The sequence below is a fragment of the Taudactylus pleione genome, unplaced genomic scaffold (genome assembly GCF_031769625.1).
Source record: "Taudactylus pleione unplaced genomic scaffold, aTauple2 ptg000366l, whole genome shotgun sequence".
Taxonomy (NCBI): domain Eukaryota; kingdom Metazoa; phylum Chordata; class Amphibia; order Anura; family Myobatrachidae; genus Taudactylus; species Taudactylus pleione.
The window spans coordinates 8,783,951-8,802,015 of record NW_028284767.1 but is presented as its reverse complement, the minus strand read 5'-3'; the positions used below and the strand labels follow the sequence as shown (position 1 = coordinate 8,802,015).

The 18,065-nt window shown below is 42.9% G+C and overlaps 1 protein-coding gene across 2 annotated transcripts in view; it reads left to right on the top strand.

Moving 5' to 3' along the window:
* The first annotated feature begins 13,070 nt into the window (after nucleotides 1–13,070).
* Nucleotides 13,071–18,065, top strand: part of SHISA7 (shisa family member 7) — a 206,623-nt gene continuing 201,628 nt past the window's right edge. For both annotated transcript variants that reach the window (XM_088444489.1, XM_088444488.1), the window contains exon 1: nucleotides 13,071–13,158. The gene's annotated coding sequence lies outside the window, so the exon portion shown is untranslated. The remainder of the gene's footprint in view (nucleotides 13,159–18,065) is intronic.

Below are 18,065 nucleotides of genomic sequence, written 5' to 3'. Positions count from 1 at the left end.
ACAAGCAGAAGGGCTATCAGAATCAGAATCAGAACCAGCAGTCATCATAAATAAAGGCCAAGGCCTTATCCTTTCCTTGCCACTTCGTGTAGTGAATGGCACATTGCCAATTTTTTGTTTATCTAAAGGCAACTTGCCTTTTGATTTTTTTTTTCTCAGTAAAAGTAGCTTCACCATATCCATGGCATGACTTAAGCCCTGGGGCATGAGCCTTCATAGAGGATGAGGAATTTGATGGCCTTGCACTGCTGGCGGCAGCTACAAAATGTGGTTCTTGGCCTTGCTCTCCTGTCATGTGACAGCCCTCCATATTTTCTGCAGTCTTGAAGCTGTGTCACAAGCACCAATAGTGTAGCCAAGGTGCTGTTACAAAATTCACACACGTGCAGTCTTGCGCACACTGAAAAAAATTTGACAAAAAAATACACTATGTTTTATTTTTTTTGCCGGCCCACAACTTGGTTCCAGAGCACCGATTGATGACGACTGGAGTCGGGCAGCACTAGGTTGCAACTTGCGTTGCTGGCTGTATCCTGTGCGGCTAAGCCTAACACGCACACACAAACAAAACAAAATTAGAGCAAAAAAAAAATACACTATGTTTTATTTTTTTTGCCGGTCCACAACTTGGGCCCAGAATACCGATTGATGACGACTGGAGTCAGGCAGCACTAGGTTGAAACTTGCGTTGCTGGCTGTATCTTGTGCGGCTAAGCCTAACCTGCACACACACACAGAACAAAATTAGAGCAAAAAAAAAACACTATTTGTTTTATTTTTTTTGCCGGTCCACAACTTGGTCCCAGAGCAAGGTTGCGCTGCTGTATCTTGTGCGGCTAAGCCCAACACGCACACACAGAAAAAAAATAAAAAGACAATATATTTTTTTTTTTGGGAGGGGGGTCCAGAACTTGGGGCCAGATGGATGCAGTAGATAGCACAGCACCAGCCCAGATGGATCAGCAACAGCCCAGATGGATGCAGCAGACAGCACAGCACCAGCCCAGATGGATCAGCAACAGCCCAGATGGACACAGCAGACAGCACAGCAGTGACAGCACCAGATGGATCAGCAGGGCACCAGCCCAGGACACAGAAGACAGCACAGCACCAGCCCAGATGGATCAGCAACAGCCCAGATGGACACAGCAGACAGCACAGCAGTGACAGCACCAGATGGATTAGCAGTGCACCAGCCCAGGACACAGCAGAAAGCACAGCATCAGCATAGTACCGGCACCTCTCCCAGCCCTACACTACCCACCCTCCCTGTTCAGTCTCCACAGCCGGAGTGAAATGGCGTCCGCCGCTTGGTCCCTTATATACAACATAGATCATAGAGACGAAAGCTCGTGAGCCGCGAGATTTTCAACTCAATGTTTTGCCTCGGATTGAGATCCGGGGCCGGTGGAGGAACCGAACCCGCTCATCTCTAATTAGGATCAGCACTGGCACCAGGTCTACTAGGTGCAAAAGATACGACAGAAGCAGGCTTCCCTTCCCCATACGCATGATGAGGAATCGATTTTTAGCTACACACTCATGACTCCTAAGACAATCCTATAAGACCGGGCAGTTACGTGCGATTGCATTGTCAAGGCCCAGTTACCGCCCCAAAACTCCCAATATCATGGAAAGACAGATCCGGCCAAGTTCAGTCCAGCTCAGAATATGACGGACATACGCAAAAATTAGTAAGTTGTCATATTAAAAAATCGTTACTACATTGCTATCTGTAGTATTTATCACTTATATTCTGTCACGCCTGAGGGTTGGTTTAGGTTGGAGCAGGCGTGGGAGGCTGAAGGGGAGATCAGAGATGCGTGAAGGAAATTAGATGGCTTGAGCCAGGACTTCCTCATGTATTGATGTGAGGAGGTAGAGATACGGCAGTGGATGATGGGCCTGAAAGCGAGAACAGGAATAGAATGTCTTTATTAAACAGCAGGTTGGAATGGGACTGGATAATACTGAAGTGAATGATAAGAATCAGATTAGGACCGATGATGCTGGATCGAGAGCTGGATCGGTTTGAGACCGATGTTTATGAATTGAAGAACTTGATGGATTTGAATCTGATGTTGATGAATTGATGATCTTGATCAATTTGGAACCGATGTTGAAGAATAGAAGAACTTAATTGATATGAGTCCGATGCTGATGAATTGAGAACTTGTGGCCTCATTCAGACCCATCGCAAGCGGCTGTCCGCTCGCAAGTGGGTCGATGGTGTGCACTGCGCATTCGCACGACGGAGTGAGCTCCGTCGTGCGCATGAGTCAGACGCGACGAGCGAAGGACTTTCCTTCGCTCGTTGTGTCTGATCAAAGGGGGCGTGCTGTCGATGTTGATTGACAGCACGCCCCCTTTGGTGGGCGTGCCCGGGGCGTGCCTGCCAGACGGAGGCGTTCCCAAGGGAACGCCTACCGTCTGAAGCCGGCCCCACTGACATCACTAGTGATGTCAGTGGGAGTGATTTTGGTTCTGATAGAGCCAAAATCACTCCAGGGCTTGTGGTCGAAAAACTCGACCACAGGCTTCTGGTCGCACTGGCGATGGTCGCGATGGTCAGGATCATCGCGACCATCATCCTGCACACTCGTATGTGCTGTGGGTGGTGACCCACAGCTATACGAGCGTGCAGGAGGACGCTCCATTTTTATGGAGGACCGCCCTCATTCAGAGCGAGCGCTCTGCTCAGAGCGTCCGGCTCTGAATGAGGGCCTTGATCGGTTGGGACCGATGTTGAAGAATTTAATTACGTAATTGATATGAGTCCGATGTTGATGAATTGATTAACTTGATTGGTTGGGACCGATGTTGGAAGCATTGGATGGGACCGATGGTTGGAGGTGTCGGTTGGAACCTATGGAGGCTGAAAGAGCAAGTCTCAGTGGATAAACCAGACTGGTGTGAAAGATGTTATAAGAGACTTGTTTACCAGATTTAGGAACTGGATATAATGGACTGTTATCGTTCAGATACAGAGTTCCTGGCAGCTCAGCATAGAGCTGTAACTTCAGCAAGAAGTGACGTTGTACTAGCAACAGAGGTCAGTCAAGAAATGGAATTTATAGGGGAGGATCCCCAGGGATTGGATGCTGTGATCAGCTGGTCTGGTAGCAGCGCTCTGAGTAGAGGAAAAGTTCCAGGAGACAGAGTCCAACATGGCTGTGCCCATACTGTGGTTTAGGAGGGAACTCTGGCATGCAGCTTGTGTGCCATCATGCTGGGAAGACACGCTAAGAGCAAGGGGCTGCAGAGATCCATCTCCATTCTCAGTGACAGGACACTGAGCAGACGGGGCAGGAGCAGCAAAGACGCATCACAGACAGGCCTCAGTACCAGCCGGGAGCGATGTGCAGCATGAGCGGACCTCTGTGCTATCCAGGAGTGATGCACAGCAAGAGCAGACCTCAGCGCTTGCCTGTACAGGCACCGGAGATGTAAGAAAGTGTTTTTTAAGGGCTGGAGTGTGACATATTTTCTTTGTAGTAATCACAATAATACTGGTCAGATAGGCTACATGATTATAGCCATACTTGCCTACTCTCCTGCAATTTGCTGAAGGGGTGGTCAGCAATAAACTGCAGCACCTCATCCCATACTTGTAGGGCTTGGTTAATCGAGGAGCGATCGTCAGTCAATGCTGGTTTGTTTGTCAAGAGGAGTCAGGTTAGGCTTGGCAAAGTTGTTCCATCATCAATGATGATACTGTATGTCTACCCATAGGGGCATATTTAATAACAAGTTATATTCTTGTTACTTGTATCACTCGTTACTAATCTTAAGTGGTGCTCTAACCAATCAGCTCCTGTCATTTTTCAAACATATGACAGTTAGGAGCTGATTGGTTGGAGCACCATTTAAGATTCGTAACGAGTGATAACATGTATATCAGTGTTATTAGATATGCCCCATAGTTTTTTCTAATAGCACAGATACTATTCCCCTGGCCTGATAACACTATGTGATACTAGGGAGGCCCAATCGAACTGAGCATATGAGGTCATTAATATATATATTTTTAATCCAGGTGTATCTATTCCCCCATATAAAGGAAAAAATACATTTGTGGTAAAGAGGTGATGTCATTGTTATGGTATTTTGATGCTTGGAATAAGTATAATAACAACATGGAGGCCCAGTAAGGGGACCTGGAACAAATTACTTCTGTTCCAGATCCCTGATCAATGGACTGCATGCTCCGCTGAAAAGATTAGCCACAAATGCAGGCCTACAATAATATTATATGGGAAGGGATGGTAGTATCTGAGGGCCTGATTCAGAGCCGGACGCAAGTGGCCGTTCGTTCGGCGTACGAGCGAAAAAATTTAAATTCAAGCGCTGGCTCGTATGTTCGCTCACAGCTAATCTTCCGCCCCATAGTCTCCCAACCCCTCCTCTAGCTAGCGAACGTTCTAAATAGCGACCGTCCGTCTCCTCTTTGGTTGCAGGGAACGCTCGCACAAGTCAAATCCGGAAGTGGCTCTGTCATTTTTCGATTGCCTGCTATTTCATTCTGCAAACATACTTGAATCGATTAATAGCAATCAGTATATTCATTAGCTTAATTGGTATTCACATCTTTGCAATCTGTTTTTTTTTTCACTGTCAATAAACTTTATTATTGTTCGTGTGTGTCATTTCTTCCGCAGAATACGTACGTTTGTACCAAGGGGATGGTTTTTCAAATTTTAAAGTTTGTTTGAATGCTACTATTGTTTTGCGTTAGTTTATATGCTGATTTTTCATCTTTATTAATAATATTTAAATTAGCTTACGGATGTCACTGCATCAAGCCTATCATAACTCACATTATATTTGTGAGGGTGTAGGTCACATGACTCATACAATAACCAATACAATGCTTTCTGTTATTTTTCAAAGTACATTAGCCAATCAAATTTTTTCTGGGACCTTTTTTGTGTTGAAAAAATCATTGCCATCATGAGAGCCGCAGCATTTACTCGCAGAGAACTCCTGGTCCTGACAGATGTGATGGAGAATCACAGAGCATCCGGCCCCCATCACTAACCTCCGCAAGCGGCTCGCCTATGCGGAGGTGCGGCGCCGCCTGCGTAACTTGGGCTACCGCCGCAATATCGGCCAGCTCGAAAGGCGCTGGTCAGATCTCCAACGCAGATCCCCACGCCTTTTGGCCAATTTGCGTTAGCAAATTAGCGAAAGTAAGTGTATTTTTTTAACATTTTAAATGTAAGCATACCTGCGTGTGCATGTTTTCCCTCTAGCCCTGTTTCTTTATTTAGGACATACCTGGGTGTGCATGGTTTCCGTCTAGCCCTGTTTCTTTATTTAGGACATACCTGCGTGTGCATGTTTTCTGTCTAGCCCTCTTTCTTTATTTAGGACATACCTGGGTGTGCATGTTTTCCGTCTAGCCCTGTTTCTTTATTTAGGACATACCTGCTTGTGCATGTTTTCCGTCTAGCCCTGTTTCTTTATTTAGGACATACCTGCGTGTGCATGTTTTCTGTCTAGCCCTGTTTCTTTATTTAGGACATACCTGCGTGTGCATGTTTTCCGTCTAGCCCTGTTTCTTTATTTAGGACATACCTGCGTGTGCATGTTTTCCGTATTGCGCTTTTTTTAATTAAATTTTTTGGTTGTGTAAATTTTTTACAAAACCCCCCAAAAAAATAATCTTAAAAATTTTTATCCATCATTTAGGGGCTGAGCGCAGACTAGGACGTCTACTACGTCAACGACGTCGGCCTCGTCCCCTATCCCCCACTCCCACCCAAACCTCCTCTCCCCAACCTTCCCCAAATTCCCCCTCCACCCCAGACTGGCCAGACCGTGATGCCCCTCCCTCTCCTAATATTCCCAGCCCTCAAAATTCACCCTCCCCTCCACCCCCCCCTCTTTTCATCACCCTCCCCTCCACCCACCCCTCTCATTTCCTCCCCCTCCACACCAAGTCAAATCACCCCACCTCCATCCGACCAGCACTGGCCCACCTCGGAGGAGGACGATGTCGGGGCTCCAGGACCAGTCATCATTCTGACCGGTATGTTTCCCTTTTAAACTATGGTTGCTTTTGCATTTTTTTGTTTTTGGGTGATGTTGTCCTTTTGCCTGCGCATTTCCAATTTGTTAAGTATTTCTAATGTTTTGGATATATATCTTTGCCAAACAATGTCTAGGATGTTTTCCCCTTACACATATCACACATGTCCAAACACTCATACTTGTGTCTTTCTTGTTTACGGTACCAACAAATGTAGTTTTTTGGCGTACTTCTCCCTTTTTTTTGTTGTATTTTTATGTGTAATTTTTTAAGTTTTTATTTATACAATCTTTGCGTTTGCCATTACTTTTTTTTTTTATTTGTTTCTCTTTTCTTAAAGTATAGTCTGATTTTTAAGTTGTTTGGTAACATATAAATTAAGGTGTCAGTGTAGTAATCCACTCATTTTTTTAACCCACAGAGGACCAGAGGCAGATGCAAGAAATGCAGGATGGCTTGCACAGGTTGAGGGGCCATGTTGTAGGCATGCTCGTGGTCCTGGATCACATGTTGGCGCTCCTGCGCCACTAATTTTTTTGTTTTTTCACCCTAAAAATGTAAAAAAAAATAAAATATATTTTGATTCATTAAAGTCTCATTCCTTGTCTGTAAATATTAGATTGTTTAACATTACATAAGTCGACTATTGGAGCATGTTTTATTAAGTAATGTAAATTAGATTGTAGAAAGCTCAAGTAAGTATGTAAGCTGGCACATTAAACACCTAACAATGCCAATAGGTTTGTAGAATTACCAGCAATTTTTTTTTTTTTTGGTGGGTAATGTAAATATTAAATCTAACCTGCTTAGGCCTAGATTAGAAAACATATTGATTCACCATAATACCTTTGGTGTTTGTTTTTAGCCACAAAGCATGGTAAAATACTTTACAATTTAACACATTACAGGATTAGCCATTTAGCAAGTTTGCCTTTTTTGGACCAGATTACACTTGCGTGTATATTACCAAGGAAATGTTTTTTTAACGTTAACCTAAAATTTATTCCACACAAATAATAAAAACAAAGTGAATTGTCACAATCAATTCACACAGTGAAAACACACTCAAAAATACAGCCAACACCAAAAATAACAAAATAACAACAACAATCAAGAACTGTTTGAAGAAGTAGCATGCCAACATGAATCCACAAATGAGGCGAAGAAATAATTGTTCCAGAAGTTATATCCAATGTGGCCACATGAAGTAAATTTTTAGGATCAGGTAGTAGGCATCGTTTTTTCGGTTAATTTTATGGAATAAAAGACCAAAAAAAAAAACCTCAAATTAAAATTGGCCATTAAAATCTTACATGTCTACATTGTGTCAATTGACAAAATTTTTAACAATAATTACCTAAAAAGTCTGGCCACCACATCATCGCGTATGGCCCCCCCACATACTGACCTCTGACCAACCTCGGGGGGGCCATCCTCAGGCAAGGCATCCTCTGGCTGCATTGGGACACCACTCCTTATAGCGATGTTGTGAAATATCCCACACAGGACCACAATTTTCGAAAATAGCCGGCAAATACATGAGCTCGCCACCAGAGCGGTGGAGGCACCTGAAACGGCCTTTTAAAAGGCCGATACAGCACTCCACCACCTGCCTGGTGGCTGTAAGTGCGGAATTATACTCACTTTGTGGCCCTGGTGTGGGAGCCAAATAAGGAGTGAGCAGCCAGGGCATGCAAGGGTAACCACTGTCTCCTGTGAAAAAACAAAAACAAACATCATTGTGTAACAAGCTTTGCATTGGTTGCAACAGAAGGTGTCTACTTACCCAGAAGCCACGCATCACCAGCTTGTAGGTTGTCTAATTTGTGCCAAATCCCTGATTGCCGGATGACGAAGGAATCATGTGCACTCCCGGGGAATTTGGCATTCAGGGACAGGATCTGGAGGGAGGCATCACATACCACCATTACATTCAGTGAATGAAAGTGTTTGCGGTTCCTAAAAATAGCCTCCAGCCTTGCTGGAGGCTGAAGTGGTATGTGAGTGCCATCCACAACCCCTATGATGTGTGGGAAGCCAGCTATTTCGTAAAAATTGGCCTTTGCCACACTAAGGGAACCCATATCCAATGGCATTGTAATAAAATGATGGAGGTGTTTAAAAATGGCATCCATCACTGCCCTGAGGATCCTTGAAAAGGAGGATTGGGAGATTTTGGCAACTATTCCCACAGTGGTTTGAAAGGATCATGAGGCACAGAAATGTAACACTGACATTAATTATGTAAGTGGTGGTATTGCTGTAGGACTGTCAATTAGCCATTCAAGATCACTCTCTATTAATGAGAGTGTGTCTAGGATGATTTGGGGAGGAAGACGGTATCGTCTTAATACCTCATCAACTGGCATTCCAAAAAGGGTGACACGTGTTCTATATATCTGGGGCCTTGCACGCCTACGAGGCCTATGCCTGGGACGAAGTTGAGGTTGGTCGGGTTCTGGAACCATGGCCAATATAATACGACCAACATCAACCTGAAATGGTAAGCCAGGTAGTTATTGGTTTAGACAAATGTGTAAAGAAAAATATACTTATCTTTTCTATGAAATCCAAAGATGCTTACAGGCCGGGGTCTTGTCATGAGTAGAACAACCTACATTTCAAAAGTAGAAAATATTTTTTGCTTTTTTTTGGAAAACTTGGATTGTAAACACATTTTTTTTGGTTAAAAAATAGAGAACACATTAGTTTGGAAAATCGCACGCTACATTTAGTGGGAAAACATGATTTTACAATGAAAAAAACAGAACACATTAGTGCGCTAAATAGTACGCAATTTATACAGTTAAATAAGGAGAAATTACTGCGCTAAATAGTACATTCATTTTAAATTAAAAACAACTCAAACATTATTTCGCAAAAGAGTACGCTATATTTAGTGGTAAGACATGATTGGTCCAAGGAAAAAAAAAGATTACTTAGCGAAACATATGCGAAGACCAACACATCGAAATTGTAACTTCATGAAACTAAAAACACTTACCAAAAACAGACAAATATCCCAAAGTACAAAAACTTCAATGGGGCAATGCCAAAATAACTGTAAAAAGAAAAAAATTTAAAATAAGTACTAACATTTGTAAACTATTTACTATTATTTTTTACGGTGGTTTGTAAAAAGACTTACTCAAAAACTCCAAAAAAAAAGCTAAACGATAAAAAAAAAGCGAACGGAAATTAAATAAGTAAGAAAACAAACAAAACGATCACAAGTGTAGAAATCCGCCTCAAACTCCAAATACCGCCAACAATCAACTCCTACGCCAAACCTCCAACATCCATAACCCGCCACCTCGACTCGAGTTACACCAAGCCATAAATAGTCTTTATTTTCCCGCTCAAATTAAGGACGGACAATAGGAGCGCACAATCAATGATGTGGCTGAATAATGCTGACGCATGTATAAAAACGTCACTGAAAACCCCAATCAGTCTGCTGTAGTGAGACCTGAAAGTCAAAAATGGCTACAGAGCAGCAAAGCACTGGCCAAGAGGCGCCAGGTAAGTATTTGTCTTTTTGGGACTAAAGGATTATGTTTAACAATAATTTGGGTAACGTTTGATATTATAATTTTTACAATCTTTTTAAAAAAAGGAGTGGAGGATGCCATGGAAGAGGCTGCTGGGCCTAGTAGGCCAACTAAACCCCCCCAAAAAAGGTAGCCACAATTAACAAGAAAGGAGATGGAGGTTTTGGTGCAAATGTGCAATGACAACCTGCCACAGGCACCAAGGAATATGGGTGCAAGCCAGAAATAGAAAATGTGGGATGACATAGCCAGTGGTGTCAATAGGGTGGGTGATTGTGAACGGTCAACCCGGGAGGTCAAACGCCGATACGTAAAAACTATATTTTAGTAAAATGTGTTTACAGGTCCAAATACCGCAGGAATTATGCCAACTTTTTACCCCACAGATGGAGCGACTTCAAATATCGGCTTAAGCAAAAACTGGCTGATAGGGCTAGGCATGCAGGGGGGACAGGTGGGGGTCCCACCCCTGTGTCACTGGAGCTCACAGATTTGGAGGAGCTGGCCCAGGTGTGTGTGCAGGATGAGGAGGTGTTTGGCGTATCGAACATGGATACCGACATGCCAGACTTTGCGGCTCCTCATGTTGCCCCAGGTTAATGTTGTAATGTTAACAACTCAGAAATGTGTTTGGCACAATATCTAGATTATAATGTTACTCTTTTCTCTTTTTTCTCACAGAGACACAGGCGAATGAGTCTGCTCCAGAGGGGAGCTTTGGCCGCAGAATTTCTTCTGGCTCTGCAGGGGAGGAAGCAGTAGATCCGGCTGTGGACCCTGTGGCAGACAGTCCAGGGCATTCCCCCTCACAGGCAGTGAGCCTCCTCAGTGATCTCAATATTAAAACGGATCAGCAGACCGAGATTCTGCTGAGGATGGACGCCAATCTGCTACGGGTGGCGGACGCCCTGGAGCAAAGTGCTGCGGCCAACGTGACCATTGCTAAGGCCCTGGCGGAGAATACTGGGGCCAACGTGCGAATAGCAAATGCCCTAGAGCAGCTCGTTCGCCAGCACATGTTGGAGCCGGCCTCCCTTCCTGCCGGAACATCAGGACCCTCCACCTCTGGCACAACAACAGCCATCCCTCCAAATGTGCCTAGCCCTATGCCTAGTCCAGAGGCCACAACATCTGCCTCTGGCCAGGCCAGCAGAAGGACATCCCGACCCCATTCAGGCTCCCTCCCTACCCCGGCCAAACGGGCCAAAAGGCGATGACAGCACTGGCTAATTTTCCCACAATCCTTCTCTGTGTTTGCCCCGTATTCCTTAATGCCAAAAACCTCCCTCTCCTTTCTTGTGAATTTTTTGTTAATTGTGTTTGTTTGTGGATTTCAAATGCCACTTATTTTGTTTGTGTGTTTTTAAAATCAATTGTTATTTGTTTTTACGTTATCAAGTTTTTTTTATTTCACCAAAATTTGTTTAGAAATAAACAAAAAAATAAAAAAAATACTGTTGAAAATCTGCACAATTCTATTGTTAATTTATTAAAAAACTGGTTAAAAGGTAATCCCGCAAACAACATTACAAACAATACAAAGGAAATCTAAACATTTTTTAGGTAAAAAAAAACCAAGGGTTAAAAACAATTTATGAGTTTTAATTAACACTTAGCAAAAAACCAAAGGACGATTGTTTTCTTGGCCCCTAAAAAATGAAGAAAAACAACAAACCTGCGTACAATATTGTTGCCCGAAAAAAAAATACAAAAACAATTTGGCAAAAACACGCAAATGTAAAATAAATTTGTAAGCTAATTGATTGTCTAACCCAGAAATTATCAGCTGAGTAGTTCACCTGCGTACGGTTTTTTGCTACTAAAAAAAGGCTATTTGCTAAACACCTTACAAGCATTTTTGCAATTCAAAACTGATTGTTTTTGAGGCCTCAATTGATAAATCGGGAAACCATCGATGAGCTTCGGGAAGAACGAAGAGACCATCGTCATTGCGTTAGAGAATACCAGACCACAAGCTGAGCGAGCAGTTTGAATGGAAAGTGAATCAGACAGTGACATAACCCTTCTTCCATTCACATTGGCCGTTCGCATCAGATAATTTATGTACGCCCAAAAAACGCCTCGACACGCCTGCGTTTTGCCATCTCCACCCCCGTCACCGCCCCAAAACGGACAGTTCTGTCAATCACATTTAACATGTCACTTCATGTTTGCTATTCGACGAACGACTGAAAAAATGATCGCAAACAGCCGTACGCACATGCGCACTGTTACACCAACGCATGCGTGGTTTTACAACATCGGATGACTACGAGCGTACGACCGGCTCTGAATGAGGGCCTGAGTTTATAAGCAAATTCCAAAATGCTAATGTGGTATATAATACAGTGCTTTCCATTGCTAGCACAGGGGAAATATGATGAGCTGTACACATTAACCAGTAGTCTGTAATACAGTCACAGACTTTGGTGGTAAAGGCATTCAGTGTTTTATAACATATGGCACAGATCTGACCTTGCCTACAGGGGCTAGCAATCTGCTAATTTACGCTTCACATAAGGTAGGAATGTGCAGCCTTGAGTCATTTTGTGCTATTATATTAGGGTACATATAGTATAATTCATCCCCATTAACAAGTTGACCAATGTAAACTGTATGATAAGTTTTATTATATTTATTAATTATATATATATATATATATATATTTTATAATTTGCCACATTGTTTTCATGCTCACCTCTCTTACGGTATATGTATGTTGTACTATGTTGCATATCCCTTATAACCTGTATCTTTGTGTAGTAAGCAAAAGCTCCCTTGTCCTTTTTCGTATAGGCTTGTTATGTGAGCATTCTCCAGGCTACACGCTGCTCACCCCAGAATCAATATTCAAACAGGATCAATCCTGCTGCTATACTCTTGACATCTGACCGATAAAGAGGGTGGTGAATAAAATGAAAGGCAGTGAGTTGATTAGAAAAGAAGTAAGAAAAACCAAATTTTTAGGCAGAAGCATTTAAGGATGCTCAAAAATACAATTTATGTAAGAAACCAGCCATTCACAGCGGTAGAGGTCTGCAACTGTATGTATACTGCAGAACTCCTTAGTATAGGAAAGGTTATTATAGCTGACAATTCTTTATGTCTTCTCTGCAAAACAAACCAGACATAGAGAATTGACTGTTTATTGATGGAATCTTTACAGGAAAGGAGGAGATATATTATATATATGAGGAGGGGACTAGGTGGGTTTACAAAATAACAGACACCCATTGATATTTCCAACCAATAAGAGCATCCGTTTGGAAATGAGGAGGGGTATTTTATCCAACGGAATCAAATAGACATTAGGTCTAATTTTTTCCACAGTCTTTTTGTAAGCATAGAAGAAATTCATTTTTTTAAAACAAGTGCTTCATTTTTATTCTCTGTTTCTTTTGTATCAAACTGAGTACGGATCAAAGCAAAACGAGGAAAATACATAAAAGACAACACAAAAAAAGCAACATATTTTTTCTCCTGTTTTCTATATTTTTGCATGGATACTGTTCACTTGCAATTCAAATACGTGCAACAATATTGGATTTTATACTTGATGAATTTTCTATTAGAAAGGTAAGATATTATCTTTTGCCTTAACATAAAATCTATTGTATGTGGTGCAGATACAGTAAGTATACATATGTTAGATTATATGTTGTTGAGAATTTTATGTTAAGGTAATAGTGATTATTGTAACATAGATATTGCAATGTCTTTCAGTGCCTGCGGAATAACATGTTTCTTAAACTGACACAAGATGTGCCTGCCTGTCCGCATGTGCAGTTCTTTGTACCTCCAATCCAATTATTCAGCAGTCAAATCACAAACCGGTGGTCCATCTATTGCCATTTGTTGACCTATAGATTAGGAAAATATTACACTACAAATTACCTATTTTATGTATTGTCAAACCAATGTCTTGTTGCAGCTGTCACTCTCTACTTTGCAAAGGCTTATCAAATATTTTAGTGCAATCAGTGTATATCATTTTCCATATGATATACGTTATGCATGGGCTCAGAAAAGGGATTTGCAGCTCTTTGTGTGAAGTACACAAACAGGTGCAGCGTGCTCATGCGAGCGTGTGTTGTGAATAACTAATAATCTTTTTTATAGTGGTGCAAACAAGACTGCTTACATTACAGCTACTGTGGCTGGCCATCACTGATACTGACAAGAGCATGTATAGAAGTGTTTGAATGAAGCTGCATATTTAGGGATATTGAATAATTTTGCACTGAGAAGGTGTGGGTGCTCAAACTGAGCCTGCATGTTTCTGCTTTTTATTATGATATGATTATTATTATTAATATTATTATTATTAGTAGTAGTATTATTATATGAATGCTTGAAGATTGCGCATCTCTGTGTGCAGAACAAGTTATTCAATGCAACTTGTGAACTTCGGTGGTGCACATGGTTTTGGTACATGACACAGACATGTGTTTCATTGTCCACATTGTATGTACCAGAACAGAATATGGGATTGTGTACAGTTGGTGGGAGGAGGAGGGGAGTAATCAGATAGAAAGAGTACAAACAGCATCCCTAAAGAAACAGTAAGAGGATAGGGGGAAGGGTGCCATTTCTACAGTGTTGGTTGCTATGGAAACAGTACAGACTGCCCGCCATGCTTCACATGGGCTATGTGCACTGTAAAATGAATGGACAGTGAAGGGTGAACGGGGGAAGAGAAGAGTCAATGTGCAGAAAAGAAGAGAAGAAATAAATTGTAATGTCTGCTACTAGATGGCTAATTGTATGTTTTATTCTGGGGATCATGCATAATGCAGAACAGCATGTTCTACAGAGATCAGTTTTGGATATATGAAAAATCCACTATTTGTGAATAAATTGCAATGATTATTTATTCATTTTTTTGCATTGTGCTTGTGTAAGCCAATGCACTCCAGAGGATGTTAGTGAAAGGTTAAACACAGCTTGGCTTAATTAATGCGGAGACCTGCACTTGCATATCAATGTCATTTTATACATCATAGCTCAGGAAGTAAAGATGAGGCGATGAGATAATGCTGCAGAGTCATTAATATGTGAGTTACAAGCAGGACTCTGGTGTGTCTCCAAAATCACTGGGACAAAATATATAATTAGGGATATAAGTCTTACATGTAGTGTCATGGAGTAGGGGGAGCTTTTATAGATAATACTAGAATCACAGTGTGCCAGTGCGACACTCCTCATACATACATACAAACAATGGACTGAAGGCCCTGCTGTTCTGTCTTCTGACCAAGTAAACATTAATGCACCATATTAGGAAACACTTTTGGTCAGTCTTTTGTAAACAATCCACTATTCATTAAGTAGCATTTTACTCTGAGCTTATTATTTAGTATCATCCAGTTTGCTGTTGCTATTGTTAGCAGCTTAACATGAGTATATCTGCAGGCGGCCTGTACTAAAGTAACATAAAGTAACATATGATATAGTCACAAAATTCTCATCTTCCCAATCAGCTCAGCATTTGCTGAAAGTACAGTGCCTGTGGCTCTAGGGTCATAGGGAACCCTGGTAGATCCTGCACATGGAGTGTGGAAGGGAATACATACAGTATGCTACATTTTTTTTCTTGTTCGTGGATATAGGGGGTCATTCAGACCCGCTCGTGAGTGGCAGTACGCTCGCAAGCGGGTCGATGTTCACCCACTGTGCATGCGCACAACGGAGGGAGCTCCGTCGTGCGCATGCGCGAGACCCGGCGAGCGACGGGCTCTCCATCACTCCGGGTCTCGCACCAAAGGGGGCGTGCTGTCGATGTTGATTGACAGCACACCCCCTTTGGTGGGCGTGCCTGCCAGACGGAGGCGTTCCCATGGGAACGCCTGCCGTCTGAAGCCGGCCCCACTAACGTCACTAGTGATGTCAGTGGGAGTGATTTTGGCTCTGAAAGAGCCAAAATCACTCCAGGGCTTGCGGCAGCGAGACCCTACAGCAGGGTCTCCATCGCAAGCCCGATGGTCGCGATGGTCAAGACCATCGCGACCATCATCATGGACGCTCGCTTTAGCTGTGGGTGGTAACCCACAGCTATGCGAGCGTCCATGAGGACGCTCCAAAAAAAGGTAGGAGGGCCCTGATTCAGAGCGAGCGCTCTGGTCAGAGCGTTCAGCTCTGAATCAGGCCCATAGTTATCTTTGAAATCATACAGACATTTTTGTAATGACATGAATATTTACCAGAACAATGTAACTATAACCGCAGTCCAGACTTTCACTGCTTCCTGTATCTGTTCATTGCTGCCAAACTTTTTATATAATATCAGGGAACATAAGTCTACTCAGTAGGTAAAGCAAATGTAGTACAGTCCAGTCAAATGGCTTAGTTAAACTTAATGCATACAGCAAATAGGAGAAAAACATGGACGCGTAGGGGTGGTCTGGCAGCAGAGATGGTATAACTTTGCATATGAGTGAATATAAGCATTTTGCTCTGAGCACAGTGCATGAGCAATAGCGGCTGACTTGCATACAGTTCAGCATTGGTCGCTAAATTTTTATATGAAGTGTTTTTCATAGGCAACTATTTTAGTGTAATATTTTCAAACTAGTCTCAAAGGAACATTATTTACTATAGCTTATGTTCGATAAATGGGTGCCGGTGGCAAACGCAGGATTTTGAAGGGGGTTTTCCACATCCTTGGTTACCGAACCAATGAAAAAACATCTAGCCACAAATATATATATATATAAATATATATATATATATATATATATATATATATATATATATATATAAACATCTTACACAGGATTTAGGACCACTACAGTAAAATATACCACTCAGCCTATGACAGGGTACACACACACTGACTGACACAGACACACTAACCTCTATCACTAAAAAACATGAATGCAGCAGGCAAATAAATACAGACAGCATTATTTAAAAAAAAACCTCCCCCCAGTAGTGCCCCTTATACAGTGCCCCCAGTAGAGCCCTTTATACAGTGCCCCCAGTAGTGCCCTTTATACAGTGCCCCAGTAGTGGTCCCACCTATGCAGTGCCCCCAGTAGTACCCCTTATACAGTGCCCCCACTAGTGCCCTTTATACAGTGTCCCCAGTAGTGGTCCCACCTATGCAGTGCCCCCAGTAGTGCCCCTTATACAGTGGCCCCAGTAGTGGTCCGCCCTATGTAGTGCCCTTTACATATATAAAACAAAACACACACAGTATACTTACCTGAATCCCCACTCTTGCGACCGCCACTGTCGGCTTCTCTGTCCTCCCGTTCTGCACTAAGGGAGAGACGTCATAACGTCCAATACCCACTGCAGGAGCCGGAAGGCAGATCTCATGAGTGAGTTCCAGCCCGGCTCCCTCCGTGGGTGCAGCAGCCAAAGAGAGTATGCCTGTCATTGGCTGCTTAACCAAACACACCGCCGCTGGGTAGTACTACCTGGCACGGCAGTGTGTTTGTTACTATGTAGTGTGGACTGCACTCACTGCGGTCCACACTACACTTACCGCACTGATCGGTGGGCGGGGTGGGTTTCTGGGTACTCGGAAACCCCCCCTGCGTGCGCTTATGGGTGTAGGGTGTGTAGTGTACATGGGCCCCTAAGTCCAGGGGGTCCCGCATCGCACACCCTGCACCCATACTTTTTTCATGCTTACTGTACCTTTCTGATGTCCCACAGAGTAGTGCTGCTGGAAAATGCCTGGAAAATAGCCACCGCTGCCATTTTCCTGGCGTTTTGCACATGTGCAGTAGGAAATCATTGGGAAAATGGCTGCCACGCAGTTCACAGATGGCAACAGGGGAGAGAGGAGGGGGCCCCGGATGGAGAGTGAACACAGGCCTCCTCCTCTCTTAATATGCCCCTGAGCCTTGCTTACAAGAAAGCATTGCATCATTGATCATAATGAAACAGACATGATAGAGGGGTCTATTTACTACACTTTGGATGGAGATAAAGTGAACAGAGATAAAGTACCAGCCAATCAGCTCCTAACTGCCATGTCACAGGCTGTGTTTGAAAAATTACAATGAGGAGCTGGTTGGTTGGAATGTTATCTCCATTCACTATGGGCTGTATTCAATTATGTGCGAAAAGACATTTTTGGTGTAAAAATTTCGCCGATTACGTATTTCACCAGTGGCAACTTATCCCCGTATTTAATTGTGGAGACTTTTTCGCCGGTGTGGAAAGTCAATGCAATGAACCCGCCGAAAAAGTTTTGCCTATGAATAGCAGTCGCAAAAAAGTGCAGAATTGGGGTTTTGGGGTGCAGACATCCGGAAACCACTCAGCACCCTAGGGACAGCCCCCCAAAGGTAAACTGTGTCAAAAAAACACCTCAAAAAAGCACTTTCATTTTGGGGGCAAAAAAGACCGAAGTTGGGGGACAAACTTAAAAACTAGCGACATAGACTCCAGAGGGGTCCCCAAGTATGCACCAGGTGTTTTTGGGATTGCAGGTGGTTGCGGCAGGTGGATTTTTAAGTTTTTTTTAAACT